At 27.1% G+C, this 21636-nt stretch overlaps 1 non-coding gene across 1 annotated transcript; it reads right to left on the bottom strand.

Annotated features, from left to right (window-relative positions):
- Positions 1–1217: 1217 nt before the first annotated feature.
- TRNAV-AAC (transfer RNA valine (anticodon AAC)) lies at positions 1218–1291 on the bottom strand. Its single transcript has one exon. It is a non-coding gene; the product is annotated as a tRNA-Val (tRNA).
- Between the last annotated feature and the right edge of the window lie 20345 nt (positions 1292–21636).

Raw genomic sequence — 21636 nt, 5'->3', positions numbered from 1 at the left:
AGAACTAATTATGGGTTGAAAACTTTTGGATTTTGCTACCTAATTCATTGTATATATAACAATAGTTAAAACTGAACCAAACAATAAATTGTTGTAGATAAGAGTGCAAGGTTGTAAGTTTGGGATAGAGTCGAGCCAATGTCGAATCGGAAACAATTCATTTGACAATTTTAATTTAATATAAGATATATTTATTTGTTTTATTACCAAAGAAATAAAATTTCCATATTTTATACAAATATGGTAGTACTACACGAGTGAATATTGAATTTGTAAATAAACACAAGGAATAAGTTTGGTAATTGATCTTAAATTGTTTTTAAAATAAAGATTATTCATAGGGCTTAGTCATAATCTCTTAATTCACAATACGAAGTTTTAGTTTGGAAAAAGAATTTTATGACACTTTAAACTACTACATAATCATAACACAAATAAAAAACGATTTTTTTTAATGTGAACATAAAAAAAAGGTAGTATGGGACTATCCATTAAATTCCACTTCAACTATAATAAATTGAAAACAATATTCTATACTCCATTTACTCGGCCTCCACCAAAGACAACATAGATGTGTATTGTTTGGTAACTTATTCTCTTTTCAAAAACTTCTATTCTTTTTCTTGCCTCCCACATTTGGCAATCACCTAGTTAAAGTATTTTAACCTTTACTTCCAAACTCATCAAGATAAAAAGACGAGTCAGTCTCCTTATAAGACTTAAAAAGATGATTTATTCTATATCCCAGACTATGAACCTCCTGAAACGCTGATTTTTTTCGATTTCAGCGGTTCGCAATCGATTTTGATGGTTTTGTTTTATATGTTATTATGTTTAATTGGACATGACACTGTTCCGTTTTCTCTTCAACTAGTCATAGCGGCCTGTCTGGTACGGTTTTGATCGCAATGTGTCTATAGTCTTCAAAGTGCTTAATCAACTTCGTTCTTCATCCTAGTCATTTTTAAATAATTCGATTTCAGCGGTTCGCAATCGATTTTGATGGTTTTGTTTTATATGTTATTATGTTTAATTGGACATGACACTGTTCCGTTTTCTCTTCAACTAGTCATAGCGGCCTGTCTGGTACGGTTTTGATCGCAATGTGTCTATAGTCTTCAAAGTGCTTAATCAACTTCGTTCTTCATCCTAGTCATTTTTAAATAATATGTAATGTAGCTATATTCTCTCTTACGACATGTCTCGTTAACTCTATTTGGCTTCGCCCAGGCTCGAACTGGGGACATTCAGTGTGTTAGACTGACGTGATAACCAACTACACCACGAAACCACCTATGCTTGAATGAAACATTTGAAATTGTTCTAATAAAAGTATTTGTAATTTTAGTTTGATGATTAGTTGTTATTACATTTACCTGTAGTTATAAATGTGTATGTTGTAATTGTTTGACTAATGAAAGTTTATTATTATATCAATTTTAATGATAGTTCATATGGTTTTAAGTAACATGACCTTTCGTGAAAGAGAATTAATTAATCCATCAGACTAATAATATGTGTCAGTTTTGAAAAAACAAAAATCCGTTTCAAATCATTTGTCCATTAAAAATACCAAAGAAAAATTTATTATTATTTTCCCCCCAAAGTTACCATTATTTTTTAAACTTTTACCCACATATGCATTCCTCTGACTACTATTACTAAAAATATATTATTAAATAATATTGATTTTATATTGGAAATCAACAAAACTAACTATTAATATAAGAAATGTGTCAATATCATTAAAGACAATTTTAAATTAGAATGATGGAGTAGTATATTTATATAAAATAGATTTCAGAAAAGAAAGAAAATATGAATTAGGGGTTATGTTCAGAAAATAAGTAATAGATAATGTTGAGAATTTAAATGAATTCTAGTTAAGTAAAGTAGTTAACAGTGAATTTAATCAAATATTTAAATAGGAGTGTTGTGAGAGTTAATTAAGGTATGAGAACTAATTAAGGGTTGAAAACTTTTGGATTTTGCTACCTAATTCATTGTATATATAACAATAGTTAAAACTGAACCAAACAATAAATTGTTGTAGATAAGAGTGCAAGGTTTTAAGTTTGGCCTAGTCTCGAGCCAATGTCGAATCGGAAACAATTCATTTGACAATTTTAATTTAATATAAGATATATTTAGATGTTTAATTACCAAAGAAAGAAAATTTCCATATTTTATACTAATATGGTAGTACTACACGAGTGAATATTGAATTTGTAAACAAACACAAGGAATAAATTTGGTATTTGATCTTAAATTGTTTTTAAAAGAAAGATTATTCATAGGACTTAGTCATAATCTCTTAATTCACAATACGAAGTTTTAGTTTGGAAAAAGAATTTTATGACACTTTAAACTACTACATTCTCATAACACAAATAAATAATGATTTTTTTTAATGTGAACATAAAAAAAAGGTAGTATGGGACTATCCATTAAATTCCACTTCAACTATAATAAATTGAAAACAATATTCTTTACTCCATTTACTCGGCCTCCACCAAAGACAACATAGATGTGTATTGTTTGGTAACTTATTCTCTTTTCAACAACTTCTATTCTTTTTCTTGCCTCCCACATTTGGCAATCACCCAGTTAAAGTACTTTATCCTTTACTTCCAAACTCATCAAGACAAAAAGACGAGTTAGATTTTTTTTAATGTGAACATAAAAAAAAGGTAGTATGGGACTATCCATTAAATTCCACTTCAACTATAATAAATTGAAAACAATATTCTTTACTCCATTTACTCGGCCTCCACCAAAGACAACATAGATGTGTATTGTTTGGTAACTTATTCTCTTTTCAACAACTTCTATTCTTTTTCTTGCCTCCCACATTTGGCAATCACCCAGTTAAAGTACTTTATCCTTTACTTCCAAACTCATCAAGACAAAAAGACGAGTCAGTCTCTTTATAAGACTTGAAAAGATGATTTATTCTATATCCCAGACTATGAACCCCCTGAAACGCTGATTTTTTTCGATTTCAGCGGTTTCTCTTCAACTAGTCATAGCGGCCTGTCTGGTACGGTTTTGAACGCAATGTGTGTATAGTCTTCAAAGTGCTTAATCAACTTCGTTCTTCATCCTAGTCATTTTTAAATAATATGTAATGTAGCTATATTCTCTCTTACGATATGTCTCGTTAACTCCATTTTGCTTCGCCCAGGCTCGAACTGGGGACCTTCAGTGTGTTAGACTGACTTGATAACCAACTACACCACGAAACCACCTATGTTTGAATGAAACATTTGAAATTGTTTTAATAAAAGTATTTGTAATTTCAATTTGATGATTAGTTGTTATTACATTTACCTGTAGTTATAAATGTGTATGTTTTAATTGTTTGACTAATGAAAGTTTATTATTATATCAATTTTAATGATAGTTCATATGGTTTTAAGTAACATGACCTTTCGTGAAAGAGAATTAATTAATCCATCAGACTAATAATAAGTGTCAGTTTTGAAAAAACAAAAATCCGTTTCAAATCATTTGTCCATTAAAAATACCAAAGAAAAATTTATTATTATTTTCCCCCCAAAGTTACCATTATTTTTTAAACCTTTACCCACATATGCATTCCTCTGACTACTATTATTAAAAATATATTATTAAATAATATTGATTTTATATTGGAAATCAACAAAACTAACTATTAATATAAGAAACGTGTCAATATCATTAAAGACAATTTTAAATTAGAATGATGGAGTAGTATATTTATATAAAATAGATTTCAGAAAAGAAAGAAAATATGAATTATGGGTTATGTTCAGAAAATAAGTAATAGATAATGTTGAGAATTTAAATGAATTCTAGTTAAGTAAAGTAGTTAACAGTGAATTTAATCACATATTTAAATAGGAGTGTTGTGAGAGTCAATTATGGTATGAGAACTAATTATGGGTTGAAAACTTTTGGATTTTGCTACCTAATTCATTATATATATAACAATAGTTAAAACTGAACCAAACAATAAATTGTTGTAGATAAGAGTGCAAGGTTTTAAGTTTGGGCTAGACTCCAGCCAATGTCGAATCGGAAACAATTCATTTGACAATTTTAATTTAATATAAGATATATTTAGTTGTTTTATTACCAAAGAAATAAAATTTCCATATTTTATACAAATATGGTAGTACTACACGAGTGAATATTGAATTTGTAAATAAACACAAGGATTAAATTTGGTATTTGATCTTAAATTGTTTTTAAAAGAAAGATTATTCATAGGACTTAGTCATAATCTCTTAATTCACAATACGAAGTTTTAGTTTGGAAAAAGAATTTTATGACACTTTAAACTACTACATAATCATAATACAAATAAATAACGATTTTTTTAATGTGAACATAAAAAAAAGGTAGTATGGGACTATCCATTAAATTCCACTTCAACTATAATAAATTGAAAACAATATTCTATACTCCATTTACTCGGCCTCCACCAAAGATAACATAGATTTAAATTGTTTGGTAACTTATTCTCTTTTCAACAACTTCTATTCTTTTTCTTGCCTCCCACATTTGGCAATCACCCAGTTAAAGTATTTTATCATTTACTTCCACACTCATCAAGATAAAAAGACGAGTCAGTCTCTCTATAAGACTTGAAAAGATGATTTACTCTATATCCCAGACTATGAACCTTCTGAAACGCTGATTTTTTTCGATTTCAGCAATTCGCAATCGATTTTTATGGTTGTTTTATAGGCTATTATGTTTAATTGGACATGACACTGTTCCCTTTTCTCTTCAACTAGTCATAGCGGCCTGTCTGGTACGGTTTTGATCGCAATGTGTCTATAGTCTTCAAAGTGCTTAATCAACTTCGTTCTTCATCCTAGTCATTTTTAAATAATATGTAATGTAGCTTTATTCTCTCTTACGACATGTCTCTTTGGCTCATTGAAGAAAGTAAATTTTATTTAGTTGATTCACAAAATTGTAAATTAACTATTGAAATTAATGTGGATGCATTGTAAAATTTTAAAAAATATAGTGGTAAGCATTAAAATTTAAATTAGAGTTAACACCATTTGGCTTCGCCCAGGCTCAAATTGGGGACCTTCAGTGTGTTAGACTGACGTGATAACCAACTACACCACGAAACCACCTATGTTTCATTGAAACATTTTAAATGGTTTTAATAAAAGTATTTGTAATTGTAATTTATTATTTAGTTGTTATTCCATTTACATGTAATTATAAATGTGTATGTTTTAATTGTTTGACTGATGAAAGTTTATTATTATATCAATTTTAATGATAGTTCATATGGTTTTAAGTAACACGACCTTTCGTGAAAAAGAATTAATTAATCCATCAGACTCATAATATGTGTCAGTTTTGAAAAAACAAAAATCTGTTTCAAATCATTTGTCCATTAAAAATACCAAAGAAAAATTTATTATTATTTCCCCCCCAAGGTTACCATTATTTTTTAAACCTTTACCCACATATGCATTCCTGTGACTACTATTATTAAAAATATATTATTAAATAATATTGATTTTATATTGGAAATCAACAAAACTAACTATTAATATAAGAAATGTGTCAATATCATTAAAGACAATTTTAAATTAGAATGATGGAGTAGTATATTTATATAAAATAGATTTCAGAAAAGAAAGAAAATAAGAATTAGGGGTTATGTTCAGAAAATAAGTAATAGATAATGTTGAGAATTTAAATGAATTCTAGTTAAGTAAAGTAGTTAACAGTGAATTGAATCACATATTTAAATAGGAGTGTTGTGAGACTCAATTATGGTATGAGAACTAATTATGGGTTGAAAACTTTTGGATTTTGATACCTAATTCATTGTATATATAACAATAGTTAAAACTGAACCAAACAATAAATTGGTGTAGATAAGAGTGTAAGGTTTTAAGTTTGGGCTAGAGTCGAGCCAATTCATTTGACAATTTTAATTTAGTATAAGATATATTTATTTGTTTTATTACCAAAGAAATAAAATTTCCATATTTTATACAAATATGGTAGTACTACACGAGTGAATATTGAATTTGTAAATAAACACAAGGAATAAATTTGGTATTTGATCTTAAATTGTTTTTAATAGAAAGATTATTCATAGGACTTAGTCATAATCTCTTAATTCACAATACGAAGTTTTAGTTTGGAAAAAGAATTTTATGACACTTTAAACTACTACATAATCATAACACAAATAAATAATGATTTTTTTTTAATGTGAACATAAAAAAAAGGTAGTATGGGACTATCCATTAAATTCCACTTCAACTATAATAAATTGAAAACAATATTCTATACTCCATTTACTCGGCCTCCACCAAAGATAACATAGATTTAAATTGTTTGGTAACTTATTCTCTTTTCAACAACTTCTATTCTTTTTCTTGCCTCCCACATTTGGCAATCACCCAGTTAAAGTATTTTATCCTTTACTTCCACACTCATCAAGATAAAAAGACGAGTCAGTCTCTCTATAAGACTTGAAAAGATGATTTATTCTATATCCCAGACTATGAACCTTCTGAAACGCTGATTCTTTTCGATTTCAGCGGTTCGCAATCGATTTTTATGGTTTTGTTTTATAGGCTATTATGTTTAATTGGACATGACAAAATTGTAAATTAACTTTTGAAATTAATGTGGATGCATTGTAAAATTTTAAAAAATATAGTGGTAAGCATTAAAATTTAAATTAGAGTTAACACCATTTGGCTTCGCCCAAGCTCGAATTGGGGACCTTCAGTGTGTTAGACTAACGTGATAACCAACTACACCACGAAACCACCTATGTTTCATTGAAACATTTTAAATGGTTTTAATAAAAGTATTTGTAATTGTAATTTATTATTTAGTTGTTATTCCATTTACATGTAATTATAAATGTGTATGTTTTAATTGTTTGACTGATGAAAGTTTATTATTATATCAATTTTAATGATAATTCATATGGTTTTAAGTAACACGACCTTTCGTGAAAAAGAATTAATTAATCCATCAGACTCATAATATGTGTCAGTTTTGAAAAAACAAAAATCTGTTTCAAATCATTTGTCCATTAAAAATACCAAGGAAAAATTTATTATTATTTCCCCCCAAGGTTACCATTATTTTTTAAACCTTTACCCACATATGCATTCCTGTGACTACTATTATTAAAAATATATTATTAAATAATATTGATTTTATATTGGAAATCAACAAAACTAACTATTAATATAAGAAATGTGTCAATATCATTAAAGTCAATTTTATATTAGAATGATGGAGTAGTATATTTATATAAAATAGATTTCAGAAAAGAAAGAAAATAAGAATTAGGGGTTATGTTCAAAAAATAAGTAATAGATAATGTTGAGAATTTAAATGAATTCTAGTTAAGTAAAGTAGTTAACAGTGAATTGAATCACATATTTAAATAGGAGTGTTGTGAGACTCAATTATGGTATGAGAACTAATTATGGGTTGAAAACTTTTGGATTTTGATACCTAATTCATTGTATATATAACAATAGTTAAAACTGAACCAAACAATAAATTGGTGTAGATAAGAGTGTAAGGTTTTAAGTTTGGGCTAGAGTCGAGCCAATTCATTTGACAATTTTAATTTAATATAAGATATATTTATTTGTTTTATTACCAAAGAAATAAAATTTCCATATTTTATACAAATATGGTAGTACTACACCAGTGAATATTGAATTTGTAAATAAACACAAGGAATAAATTTGGTATTTGATCTTAAATTGTTTTTAATAGAAAGATTATTCATAGGACTTAGTCATAATCTCTTAATTCACAATACGAAGTTTTAGTTTGGAAAAAGAATTTTATGACACTTTAAACTACTCCCTCCGGTCTCATATGTAAGCAAAAAAAAATAAAAATTTGGAGTCTCAAATATAAGCAAAAATTAATTACAATGGTTACAATTAAATATACCATTCCAATTTTACCCTCAAATTTAGTTTTTCAATATTCATGTTTATTCCTATAATAACTCCACTTTTTACACTTCCAAAAGAGCATTTATTCTGAAACGTTGCATTTGTTATCATTGGCTTTTGAAAAGTCATATCCTATTATAAATTGTGCAGTATCATCTTGTACAAAACTCCATGAGTCTTGTTCTTCCTCTTTTTTTTATACTCTAAAAATGGCAAACCCACATCATTTAGCTAATGAGTTTCCATCTTTTGATTTAGGTATCGAAGACAATAAAGTTCCTGAAACAAGTATATGCTGCTACGCTGCTACTGTCTCATGTTTGTTACTACATGTTCTTATTGGCAAACAAAATATGGCTCTGTAATGAATAGAAAACAAATGATGACACTCCATTTATATTAATTTATGCATGTCTCATGTTTGTTGCTAATGCATGACTCATGCATGTTTTATATTTATAAACAAAATATGGCAATGTAGTAATGAATAGAAAACAAAAAGTAATGATATGATATGAAAAAAAGATGACACAGTAATGATATGAACAAACAAAAATATAATGATATGATAAAAAATCTTACTAGCTGCAATACTTTCAGTTTCTCCATCACTTTCATATTGATTAAATTCAGTCTCCTCTCCATCTTCTTCATTTGGAATAAATTCACTCTCTGCAATTTTATAAAACAGTATTAAAAGTGAAAAAAATTAATTAAGTTGTTCAAAAATTATCTAACATAAAAGTATTAGAGCATATTACCTTCTTCCATGACATGAACTTCATTTGAATATAAAGCATCAACATCAATGTCCTCATTAATATTAAAAAAACCATGTTCAAAATCATTTTCACAATTGAACATATTAGCTTCTTCCATGTATTCTTCATTTGATGAACTACCATGTAGGTCCTTAAAAGACAAGTTAAAATTACTTGAAGAAGGATCATTTAGATTATGGATGGTGCTATGTTGCATTCCATCATTTCATGATCAATATATGGAGTGTTTAGATCAATATTAAGAGGCATTTTTATGAGAACCAAAAGATAATGATACAGGAAATGTAAAATTTTGGCTATGAAAATGAGAACCAAAAGCTTTAGTATTTATAGAACTCACTATGAAAATGTTAAATTTCTACAGGGCGGGACCATGGAAATTTAGGCGGGTGGAGAATACAGTAAATGGACTAAGAAGTGTTGTTTTTAGGCGGGACAAATTTCTACAGGAAATTTTAGTAAGAGTAAGTGGAATATATAACCACTAAATGACTAACCATTAAATGGTATTAATAAAAATTGACTAACCATTAAATGGTTATAATAAAAATATTAATTTATTTCTAAATTAATAAATAAGGGTAAATATGGAAAAAATGTATATTTTCCATTACTTAAATGAATATATAGCCACTTTCTTAAAGGGTGAGCTTTTTTTTTTTTGCTTACATATGAGACCGGAGGGAGTACTACATAATCATAACACAAATAAATAACGATTTTTTTTTAATGTGAACATAAAAAAAAGGTAGTATGGGACTATCCATTAAATTCCACTTCAACTATAATAAATTGAAAACAATATTCTATACTCCATTTACTCGGCCTCCACCAAAGATAACATAGATTTAAATTGTTTGGTAACTTATTCTCTTTTCAACAACTTCTATTCTTTTTCTTGCCTCCCACATTTGGCAATCACCCAGTTAAAGTATTTTATCCTTTACTTCCACACTCATCAAGATAAAAAGACGAGTCAGTCTCTCTATAAGACTTGAAAAGATGATTTATTCTATATCCCAGACTATGAACCAGCACTTCGTTCTTCATCCTAGTCATTTTTAAATAATATGTAATGTAGCTTTATTCTCTCTTACGACATGTCTCTTTGGCTCATTGAAGAAAATAAATTTTATTTAGTTGATTCACAAAATTGTAAATTAACCTTTGAAATTAATGTGGATGCATTGTAAAATTTTAAAAAATATAGTGGTAAGCATTAAAATTTAAATTAGAGTTAACACCATTTGGCTTCGCCCAGGCTCGAATTGGGGACCTTCAGTGTGTTAGACTGACGTGATAACCAACTACACCACGAAACCACCTATGTTTCATTGAAACATTTTAAATGGTTTTAATAAAAGTATTTGTAATTGTAATTTATTATTTAGTTGTTATTCCATTTACATGTAATTATAAATGTGTATGTTTTAATTGTTTGACTGATGAAAGTTTATTATTATATCAATTTTAATGATAGTTCATATGGTTTTAAGTAACACGACCTTTCGTGAAAAAGAATTAATTAATCCATCAGACTCATAATATGTGTCAGTTTTGAAAAAACAAAAATCTGTTTCAAATCATTTGTCCATTAAAAATACCAAAGAAAAATTTATTATTATTTCCCCCCCAAGGTTACCATTATTTTTTAAACCTTTACCCACATATGCATTCCTGTGACTACTATTATTAAAAATATATTATTAAATAATATTGATTTTATATTGGAAATCAACAAAACTAACTATTTTTATAAGAAATGTGTCAATATCATTAAAGACAATTTTATATTAGAATGATGGAGTAGTATATTTATATAAAATAGATTTCAGAAAAGAAAGAAAATAAGAATTAGGGGTTATGTTCAGAAAATAAGTAATACATAATGTTGAGAATTTAAATGAATTCTAGTTAAGTAAAGTAGTTAACAGTGAATTGAATCACATTTTTAAATAGGAGTGTTGTGAGAGTCAATTATGGTATGAGAACTAATTATGGGTTGAAAACTTTTGGATTTTGATACCTAATTCATTGTATATATAACAATAGTTAAAACCGAACCAAACAATAAATTGGTGTAGATAAGAGTGAAAGGTTTTAAGTTTGGGCTAGAGTCGAGCCAATTCATTTGACAATTTTAATTTAATATAAGATATATTTATTTGTTTTATTACCAAAGAAATAAAATTTCCATATTTTATACAAATATGGTAGTACTACACGAGTGAATATTGAATTTGTAAATAAACACAAGGAATAAATTTGGTATTTGATCTTAAATTGTTTTTAATAGAAAGATTATTCATAGGACTTAGTCATAATCTCTTAATTCACAATACGAAGTTTTAGTTTGGAAAAAGAATTTTATGACACTTTAAACTACTACATAATCATAACACAAATAAATAACGATTTTTTTTAATGTGAACATAAAAAAAAGGTAGTATGGGACTATCCATTAAATTCCACTTCAACTATAATAAATTGAAAACAATATTCTATACTCCATTTACTCGGCCTCCACCAAAGATAACATAGATTTAAATTGTTTGGTAACTTATTCTCTTTTCAACAACTTCTATTCTTTTTCTTGCCTCCCACATTTGGCAATCACCCAGTTAAAGTATTTTATCCTTTACTTCCACACTCATCAAGATAAAAAGACGAGTCAGTCTCTCTATAAGACTTGAAAAGATGATTTATTCTATATCCCAGACTATGAACCTTCTGAAACGCTGATTTTTTTCGATTTCAGCGGTTCGCAATCGATTTTTATGGTTTTGTTTTATAGGCTATTATGTTTAATTGGACATGACACTGTTCCGTTTTCTCTTCAACTAGTCATAGCGGCCTGTCTGGTACGGTTTTGATCGCAATGTGTCTATAGTCTTCAAAGTGCTTAATCAACTTCGTTCTTCATCCTAGTCATTTTTAAATAATATGTAATGTAGCTTTATTCTCTCTTACGACATGTCTCTTTGGCTCATTGAAGAAAATAAATTTTATTTAGTTGATTCACAAAATTGTAAATTAACCTTTGAAATTAATGTGGATGCATTGTAAAATTTTAAAAAATATAGTGGTAAGCATTAAAATTTAAATTAGAGTTAACCCCATTTGGCTTCGCCCAGGCTCGAATTGGGGACCTTCAGTGTGTTAGACTGACGTGATAACCAACTACACCACGAAACCACCTATGTTTCATTGAAACATTTTAAATGGTTTTAATAAAAGTATTTGTAATTGTAATTTATTATTTAGTTGTTATTCCATTTACATGTAATTATAAATGTGTATGTTTTAATTGTTTGACTGATGAAAGTTTATTATTATATCAATTTTAATGATAGTTCATATGGTTTTAAGTAACACGACCTTTCGTGAAAAAGAATTAATTAATCCATCAGACTCATAATATGTGTCAGTTTTGAAAAAACAAAAATCTGTTTCAAATCATTTGTCCATTAAAAATACCAAAGAAAAATTTATTATTATTTCCCCCCCAAGGTTACCATTATTTTTTAAACCTTTACCCACATATGCATTCCTGTGACTACTATTATTAAAAATATATTATTAAATAATATTGATTTTATATTGGAAATCAACAAAACTAACTATTTTTATAAGAAATGTGTCAATATCATTAAAGACAATTTTATATTAGAATGATGGAGTAGTATATTTATATAAAATAGATTTCAGAAAAGAAAGAAAATAAGAATTAGGGGTTATGTTCAGAAAAAAGTAATACATAATGTTGAGAATTTAAATGAATTCTAGTTAAGTAAAGTAGTTAACAGTGAATTGAATCACATATTTAAATAGGAGTGTTGTGAGAGTCAATTATGGTATGAGAACTAATTATGGGTTGAAAACTTTTGGATTTTGATACCTAATTCATTGTATATATAACAATAGTTAAAACTGAACCAAACAATAAATTGGTGTAGATAAGAGTGTAAGGTTTTAAGTTTGGGCTAGAGTCGAGCCAATTCATTTGACAATTTTAATTTAATATAAGATATATTTATTTGTTTTATTACCAAAGAAATAAAATTTCCATATTTTATACAAATATGGTAGTACTACACGAGTGAATATTGAATTTGTAAATAAACACAAGGAATAAATTTGGTATTTGATCTTAAATTGTTTTTAATAGAAAGATTATTCATAGGACTTAGTCATAATCTCTTAATTCACAATACGAAGTTTTAGTTTGGAAAAAGAATTTTATGACACTTTAAACTACTACATAATCATAACACAAATAAATAACGATTTTTTTTAATGTGAACATAAAAAAAAGGTAGTATGGGACTATCCATTAAATTCCACTTCAACTATAATAAATTGAAAACAATATTCTATACTCCATTTACTCGGCCTCCACCAAAGATAACATAGATTTAAATTGTTTGGTAACTTATTCTCTTTTCAACAACTTCTATTCTTTTTCTTGCCTCCCACATTTGGCAATCACCCAGTTAAAGTATTTTATCCTTTACTTCCACACTCATCAAGATAAAAAGACGAGTCAGTCTCTCTATAAGACTTGAAAAGATGATTTATTCTATATCCCAGACTATGAACCTTCTGAAGCGCTGATTTTTTTCGATTTCAGCGGTTCGCAATCGATTTTTATGGTTTTGTTTTATAGGCTATTATGTTTAATTGGACATGACACTGTTCCGTTTTCTCTTCAACTAGTCATAGCGGCCTGTCTGGTACGATTTTGATCGCAATGTGTCTATAGTCTTCAAAGTGCTTAATCAACTTCGTTCTTCATCCTAGTCATTTTTAAATAATATGTAATGTAGCTTTATTCTCTCTTACGACATGTCTCTTTGGCTCATTGAAGAAAATAAATTTTATTTAGTTGATTCACAAAATTGTAAATTAACCTTTGAAATTAATGTGGATGCATTGTAAAATTTTAAAAAATATAGTGGTAAGCATTAAAATTTAAATTAGAGTTAACACCATTTGGCTTCGCCCAGGCTCGAATTGGGGACCTTCAGTGTGTTAGACTGACGTGATAACCAACTACACCACGAAACCACCTATGTTTCATTGAAACATTTTAAATGGTTTTAATAAAAGTATTTGTAATTGTAATTTATTATTTAGTTGTTATTCCATTTACATGTAATTATAAATGTGTATGTTTTAATTGTTTGACTGATGAAAGTTTATTATTATATCAATTTTAATGATAGTTCATATGGTTTTAAGTAACACGACCTTTCGTGAAAAAGAATTAATTAATCCATCAGACTCATAATATGTGTCAGTTTTGAAAAAACAAAAATCTGTTTCAAATCATTTGTCCATTAAAAATACCAAAGAAAAATTTATTATTATTTCCCCCCCAAGGTTACCATTATTTTTTAAACCTTTACCCACATATGCATTCCTGTGACTACTATTATTAAAAATATATTATTAAATAATATTGATTTTATATTGGAAATCAACAAAACTAACTATTTTTATAAGAAATGTGTCAATATCATTAAAGACAATTTTATATTAGAATGATGGAGTAGTATATTTATATAAAATAGATTTCAGAAAAGAAAGAAAATAAGAATTAGGGGTTATGTTCAGAAAATAAGTAATACATAATGTTGAGAATTTAAATGAATTCTAGTTAAGTAAAGTAGTTAACAGTGAATTGAATCACATTTTTAAATAGGAGTGTTGTGAGAGTCAATTATGGTATGAGAACTAATTATGGGTTGAAAACTTTTGGATTTTGATACCTAATTCATTGTATATATAACAATAGTTAAAACTGAACCAAACAATAAATTGGTGTAGATAAGAGTGAAAGGTTTTAAGTTTGGGCTAGAGTCGAGCCAATTCATTTGACAATTTTAATTTAATATAAGATATATTTATTTGTTTTATTACCAAAGAAATAAAATTTCCATATTTTATACAAATATGGTAGTACTACACGAGTGAATATTGAATTTGTAAATAAACACAAGGAATAAATTTGGTATTTGATCTTAAATTGTTTTTAATAGAAAGATTATTCATAGGACTTAGTCATAATCTCTTAATTCACAATACGAAGTTTTAGTTTGGAAAAAGAATTTTATGACACTTTAAACTACTACATAATCATAACACAAATAAATAACGAATTTTTTTTAATGTGAACATAAAAAAAAAATAGTATGGGACTATCCATTAAATTCCACTTCATCGCCCAGGCTCGAATTGGGGACCTTCAGTGTGTTAGACTGACGTGATAACCAACTACACCACGAAACCACCTATGTTTCATTGAAACATTTTAAATGGTTTTAATACAAGTATTTGTAATTGTAATTTATTATTTAGTTTTTATTCCATTTACATGTAATTATAAATGTGTATGTTTTAATTGTTTGACTGATGAAAGTTTATTATTATATCAATTTTAATGATAGTTCATATGGTTTTAAGTAACACGACCTTTCGTGAAAAAGAATTAATTAATCCATCAGACTCATAATATGTGTCAGTTTTGAAAAAACAAAAATCTGTTTCAAATCATTTGTCCATTAAAAATACCAAAGAAAAATTTATTATTATTTCCCCCCCAAGGTTACCATTATTTTTTAAACCTTTACCCACATATGCATTCCTGTGACTACTATTATTAAAAATATATTAAATAATATTGATTTTATATTGGAAATCAACAAAACTAACTATTAATATAAGAAATGTGTCAATATCATTAAAGACAATTTTATATTAGAATGATGGAGTAGTATATTTATATAAAATAGATTTCAGAAAAGAAAGAAAATAAGAATTAGGGGTTATGTTCAGAAAATAAGTAATACATAATGTTGAGAATTTAAATGAATTCTAGTTAAGTAAAGTAGTTAACAGTGAATTGAATCACATATTTAAATAGGAGTGTTGTGAGAGTCAATTATTGTATGAGAACTAATTATGGGTTGAAAACTTTTGGATTTTGATACCTAATTCATTGTATATATAACAATAGTTAAAACTGAACCAAACAATAAATTGGTGTAGATAAGAGTGTAAGGTTTTAAGTTTGGGCTAGAGTCGAGCCAATTCATTTGACAATTTTAATTTAATATAAGATATATTTATTTGTTTTATTACCAAAGAAATAAAATTTCCATATTTTATACAAATATGGTAGTACTACACGAGTGAATATTGAATTTGTAAATAAACACAAGGAATAAATTTGGTATTTGATCTTAAATTGTTTTTAATAGAAAGATTATTCATAGGACTTAGTCATAATCTCTTAATTCACAATACGAAGTTTTAGTTTGGAAAAAGAATTTTATGACACTTTAAACTACTACATAATCATAACACAAATAAATAACGAATTTTTTTTAATGTGAACATAAAAAAAAGTAGTATGGGACTATCCATTAAATTCCACTTCAACTATAATAAATTGAAAACAATATTCTATACTCCATTTACTCGGCCTCCACCAAAGATAACATATATTTAAATTGTTTGGTAACTTATTCTCTTTTCAACAACTTCTATTCTTTTTCTTGCCTCCCACATTTGGCAATCACCCAGTTAAAGTATTTTATCCTTTACTTCCACACTCATCAAGATAAAAAGACGAGTCAGTCTCTCTATAAGACTTGAAAAGATGATTTATTCTATATCCCAGACTATGAACCTTCTGAAACGCTGATTTTTTTCGATTTCAGCGGTTCGCAATCGATTTTTATGGTTTTGTTTTATAGGCTATTATGTTTAATTGGACATGACACTGTGTCTATAGTCTTCAAAGTGCTTAATCAACTTCGTTCTTCATCCTAGTCATTTTTAAATAATATGTAATGTAGCTTTATTCTCTCTTACGACATGTCTCTTTGGCTCATTGAAGAAAATAAATTTTATTTAGTCGATTCACAAAATTGTAAATTAACTTTTGAAATTAATGTGGATGCATTGTAAAATTTTAAAAAATATAGTGGTAAGCATTAAAATTTAAATTAGAGTTAACACCATTTGGCTTCGCACAGGCTCGAATTAGGGACCTTCAGTGTGTTAGACTGACATGATAACCAACTACACCACGAAACCACCTATGTTTCATTGAAACATTTTAAATGGTTTTAATACAAGTATTTGTAATTGTAATTTATTATTTAGTTTTTATTCCATTCACATGTAATTATAAATGTGTATGTTTTAATTGTTTGACTGATGAAAGTTTATTATTATATCAATTTTAATGATAGTTCATATGGTTTTAAGTAACACGACCTTTCGTGAAAAAGAATTAATTAATCCATCAGACTCATAATATGTGTCAGTTTTGAAAAAACAAAAATCTGTTTCAAATCATTTGTCCATTAAAAATACCAAAGAAAAATTTATTATTATTTCCCCCCCAAGGTTACCATTATTTTTTAAACCTTTACCCACATATGCATTCCTGTGACTACTATTATTAAAAATATATTATTAAATAATATTGATTTTATATTGGAAATCAACAAAACTAACTATTAATATAAGAAATGTGTCAATATCATTAAAGACAATTTTATATTAGAATGATGGAGTAGTATATTTATATAAAATAGATTTCAGAAAAGAAAGAAAATAAGAATTAGGGGTTATGTTCAGAAAATAAGTAATAGATAATGTTGAGAATTTAAATGAATTCTAGTTAAGTAAAGTAGTTAACAGTGAATTGAATCACATATTTAAATAGGAGTGTTGTGAGAGTCAATTATTGTATGAGAACTAATTATGGGTTGAAAACTTTTGGATTTTGATACCTAATTCATTGTATATATAACAATAGTTAAAACTGAACCAAACAATAAATTGGTGTAGATAAGAGTGTAAGGTTTTAAGTTTGGGCTAGAGTCGAGCCAATTCATTTGACAATTTTAATTTAATATAAGATATATTTATTTGTTTTATTACCAAAGAAATAAAATTTCCATATTTTATACAAATATGGTAGTACTACACGAGTGAATATTGAATTTGTAAATAAACACAAGGAATAAATTTGGTATTTGATCTTAAATTGTTTTTAATTGAAAGATTATTCATAGGACTTAGTCATAATCTCTTAATTCACAATACGAAGTTTTAGTTTGGAAAAAGAATTTTATGACACTTTAAACTACTACATAATCATAACACAAATAAATAACGAATTTTTTTTAATGTGAACATAAAAAAAAAGTAGTATGGGACTATCCATTAAATTCCACTTCAACTATAATAAATTGAAAACAATATTCTATACTCCATTTACTCGGCCTCCACCAAAGATAACATATATTTAAATTGTTTGGTAACTTATTCTCTTTTCAACAACTTCTATTCTTTTTCTTGCCTCCCACATTTGGCAATCACCCAGTTAAAGTATTTTATCCTTTACTTCCACACTCATCAAGATAAAAAGACGAGTCAGTCTCTCTATAAGACTTGAAAAGATGATTTATTCTATATCCCAGACTATGAACCTTCTGAAACGCTGATTTTTTTCGATTTCAGCGGTTCGCAATCGATTTTTATGGTTTTGTTTTATAGGCTATTATGTTTAATTGGACATGACATTGTTCCGTTTTCTCTTCAACTAGTCATAGCGGCCTGTCTGGTACGGTTTTGATCGCAATGTGTCTATAGTCTTCAAAGTGCTTAATCAACTTCGTTCTTTATTCTCTCTTACGACATGTCTCTTTGGCTCATTGAAGAAAATAAATTTTATTTAGTTGATTCACAAAATTGTAAATTAAATTTTGAAATTAATGTGGATGCATTGTAAAATTTTAAAAAATATAGTGGTAAGCATTAAAATTTAAATTAGAGTTAACACCATTTGGCTTCGCCCAGGCTCGAATTGGGGACCTTCAGTGTGTTAGACTGACATGATAACCAACTACACCACGAAACCACCTATGTTTCATTGAAACATTTTAAATGGTTTTAATAAAAGTATTTGTAATTGTAATTTATTATTTAGTTGTTATTCCATTTACATGTAATTATAAATGTGTATGTTTTAATTGTTTGACTGATGAAAGTTTATTATTATATCAATTTTAATGATAGTTCATATGGTTTTAAGTAACACAACCTTTCGTGAAAAAGAATTAATTAATCCATCAGACTCATAATATGTGTCAGTTTTGAAAAAACAAAAATCTGTTTCAAATCATTTGTCCATTAAAAATACCAAAGAAAAATTTATTATTATTTCCCCCCCAAGGTTACCATTATTTTTTAAACCTTTACCCACATATGCATTCCTGTGACTACTATTATTAAAAATATATTATTAAATAATATTGTTTTTATATTGGAAATCAACAAAACTAACTATTAATATAAGAAATGTGTCAATATCATTAAAGACAATTTTATATTAGAATGATGGAGTAGTATATTTATATAAAATAGATTTCAGAAAAGAAAGAAAATAAGAATTAGGGGTTATGTTCAGAAAATAAGTAATACATAATGTTGAGAATTTAAATGAATTCTAGTTATGTAAAGTAGTTAACAGTGAATTGAATCACATATTTAAATAGGAGTGTTGTGAGAGTCAATTATGGTATGAGAACTAATTATGGGTTGAAAACTTTTGGATTTTGATACCTAATTCATTGTATATATAACAATAGTTAAAACTGAACCAAACAATAAATTGGTGTAGATAAGAGTGTAAGGTTTTAAGTTTGGGCTAGAGTCGAGCCAATTCATTTGACAATTTTAATTTAATATAAGATATATTATTTGTTTTATTACCAAAGAAATAAAATTTCCATATTTTATACAAATATGGTAGTACTACACGAGTGAATATTGAATTTGTAAATAAACACAAGGAATAAATTTGGTATTTGATCTTAAATTGTTTTTAATAGAAAGATTATTCATAGGACTTAGTCATAATCTCTTAATTCACAATACGAAGTTTTAGTTTGGAAAAAGAATTTTATGACACTTTAAACTACTACATAATCATAACACAAATAAATAACGATTTTTTTTTAATGTGAACATAAAAAAAAGGTAGTATGGGACTATCCATTAAATTCCACTTCAACTATAATAAATTGAAAACAATATTCTATACTCCATTTACTCGGCCTCCACCAAAGATAACATAGATTTAAATTGTTTGGTAACTTATTCTCTTTTCAACAACTTCTATTCTTTTTCTTGCCTCCCACATTTGGCAATCACCCAGTTAAAGTATTTTATCCTTTACTTCCACACTCATCAAGATAAAAAGACGAGTCAGTCTCTCTATAAGACTTTATAGTGGTAAGCATTAAAATTTAAATTAGAGTTAACACCATTTGGCTTCGCCCAGGCTCGAATTGGGAACCTTCAGTGTGTTAGACTGACGTGATAACCAACTACACCACGAAACCACCTATGTTTCATTGAAACATTTTAAATGGTTTTAATAAAAGTATTTGTAATTGTAATTTATTATTTAGTTGTTATTCCATTTACATGTAATTATAAATGTGTATGTTTTAATTGTTTGACTGATGAAAGTTTATTATTATATCAATTTTAATGATAGTTCATATGGTTTTAAGTAACACGACCTTTCGTGAAAAAGAATTAATTAATCCATCAGACTCATAATATGTGTCAGTTTTGAAAAAACAAAATCTGTTTCAAATCATTTGTCCATTAAAATACCAAAGAAAAATTTATTATTATTCCCCCCCAAGGTTACCATTATTTTTTAAACCTTTACCCACATATGCATTCCTGTGACTACTATTATTAAAAATATATTATTAAATAATATTGATTTTATATTGGAAATCAACAAAACTAACTATTAATATAAGAAATGTGTCAATATCATTAAAGACAATTTTATATTAGAATGATGGAGTAGTATATTTATATAAAATAGATTTCAGAAAAGAAAGAAAATAAGAATTAGGGTTATGTTCAGAAAATAAGTAATACATAATGTTGAGAATTTAAATGAATTCTAGTTAAGTAAAGTAGTTAACAGTGAATTGAATCACATATTTAAATAGGAGTGTTGTGAGAGTCAATTATGGTATGAGAACTAATTATGGGTTGAAAACTTTTGGATTTTGATACCTAATTCATTGTATATATAACAATAGTTAAAACTGAACCAAACAATAAATTGGTGTAGATAAGAGTGTAAGGTTTTAAGTTTGGGCTAGAGTCGAGCCAATTCATTTGACAATTTTAATTTAATATAAGATATATTTATTTGTTTTATTACCAAAGAAATAAAATTTCCATATTTTATACAAATATGGTAGTACTACACGAGTGAATATTGAATTTGTAAATAAACACAAGGAATAAATTTGGTATTTGATCTTAAATTGTTTTTAATAGAAAGATTATTCATAGGACTTAGTCATAATCTCTTAATTCACAATACGAAGTTTTAGTTTGGAAAAAGAATTTTATGACACTTTAAACTACTACATAATCATAACACAAATAAATAACGATTTTTTTTTAATGTGAACATAAAAAAAAGGTAGTATGGGACTATCCATTAAATTCCACTTCAACTATAAAAATTGAAAACAATATTCTATACTCCATTTACTCGGCCTCCACCAAAGATAACATAGATTTAAATTGTTTGGTAACTTATTCTCTTTTCAACAACTTCTATTCTTTTTCTTGCCTCCCACATTTGGCAATCACCCAGTTAAAGTATTTTATCCTTTACTTCCACACTCATCAAGATAAAAAGACGAGTCAGTCTCTCTATAAGACTTTATAGTGGTAAGCATTAAAATTTAAATTAGAGTTAACACCATTTGGCTTCGCCCAGGCTCGAATTGGAACCTTCAGTGTGTTAGACTGACGTGATAACC

The sequence above is a fragment of the Lathyrus oleraceus genome, chromosome 3, assembly GCF_024323335.1.
Source record: "Lathyrus oleraceus cultivar Zhongwan6 chromosome 3, CAAS_Psat_ZW6_1.0, whole genome shotgun sequence".
NCBI lineage: Eukaryota > Viridiplantae > Streptophyta > Magnoliopsida > Fabales > Fabaceae > Lathyrus > Lathyrus oleraceus.
The sequence above is the reverse complement of the archived record's forward strand: the minus strand, read 5'-3'. Positions and strand labels throughout refer to the sequence as shown.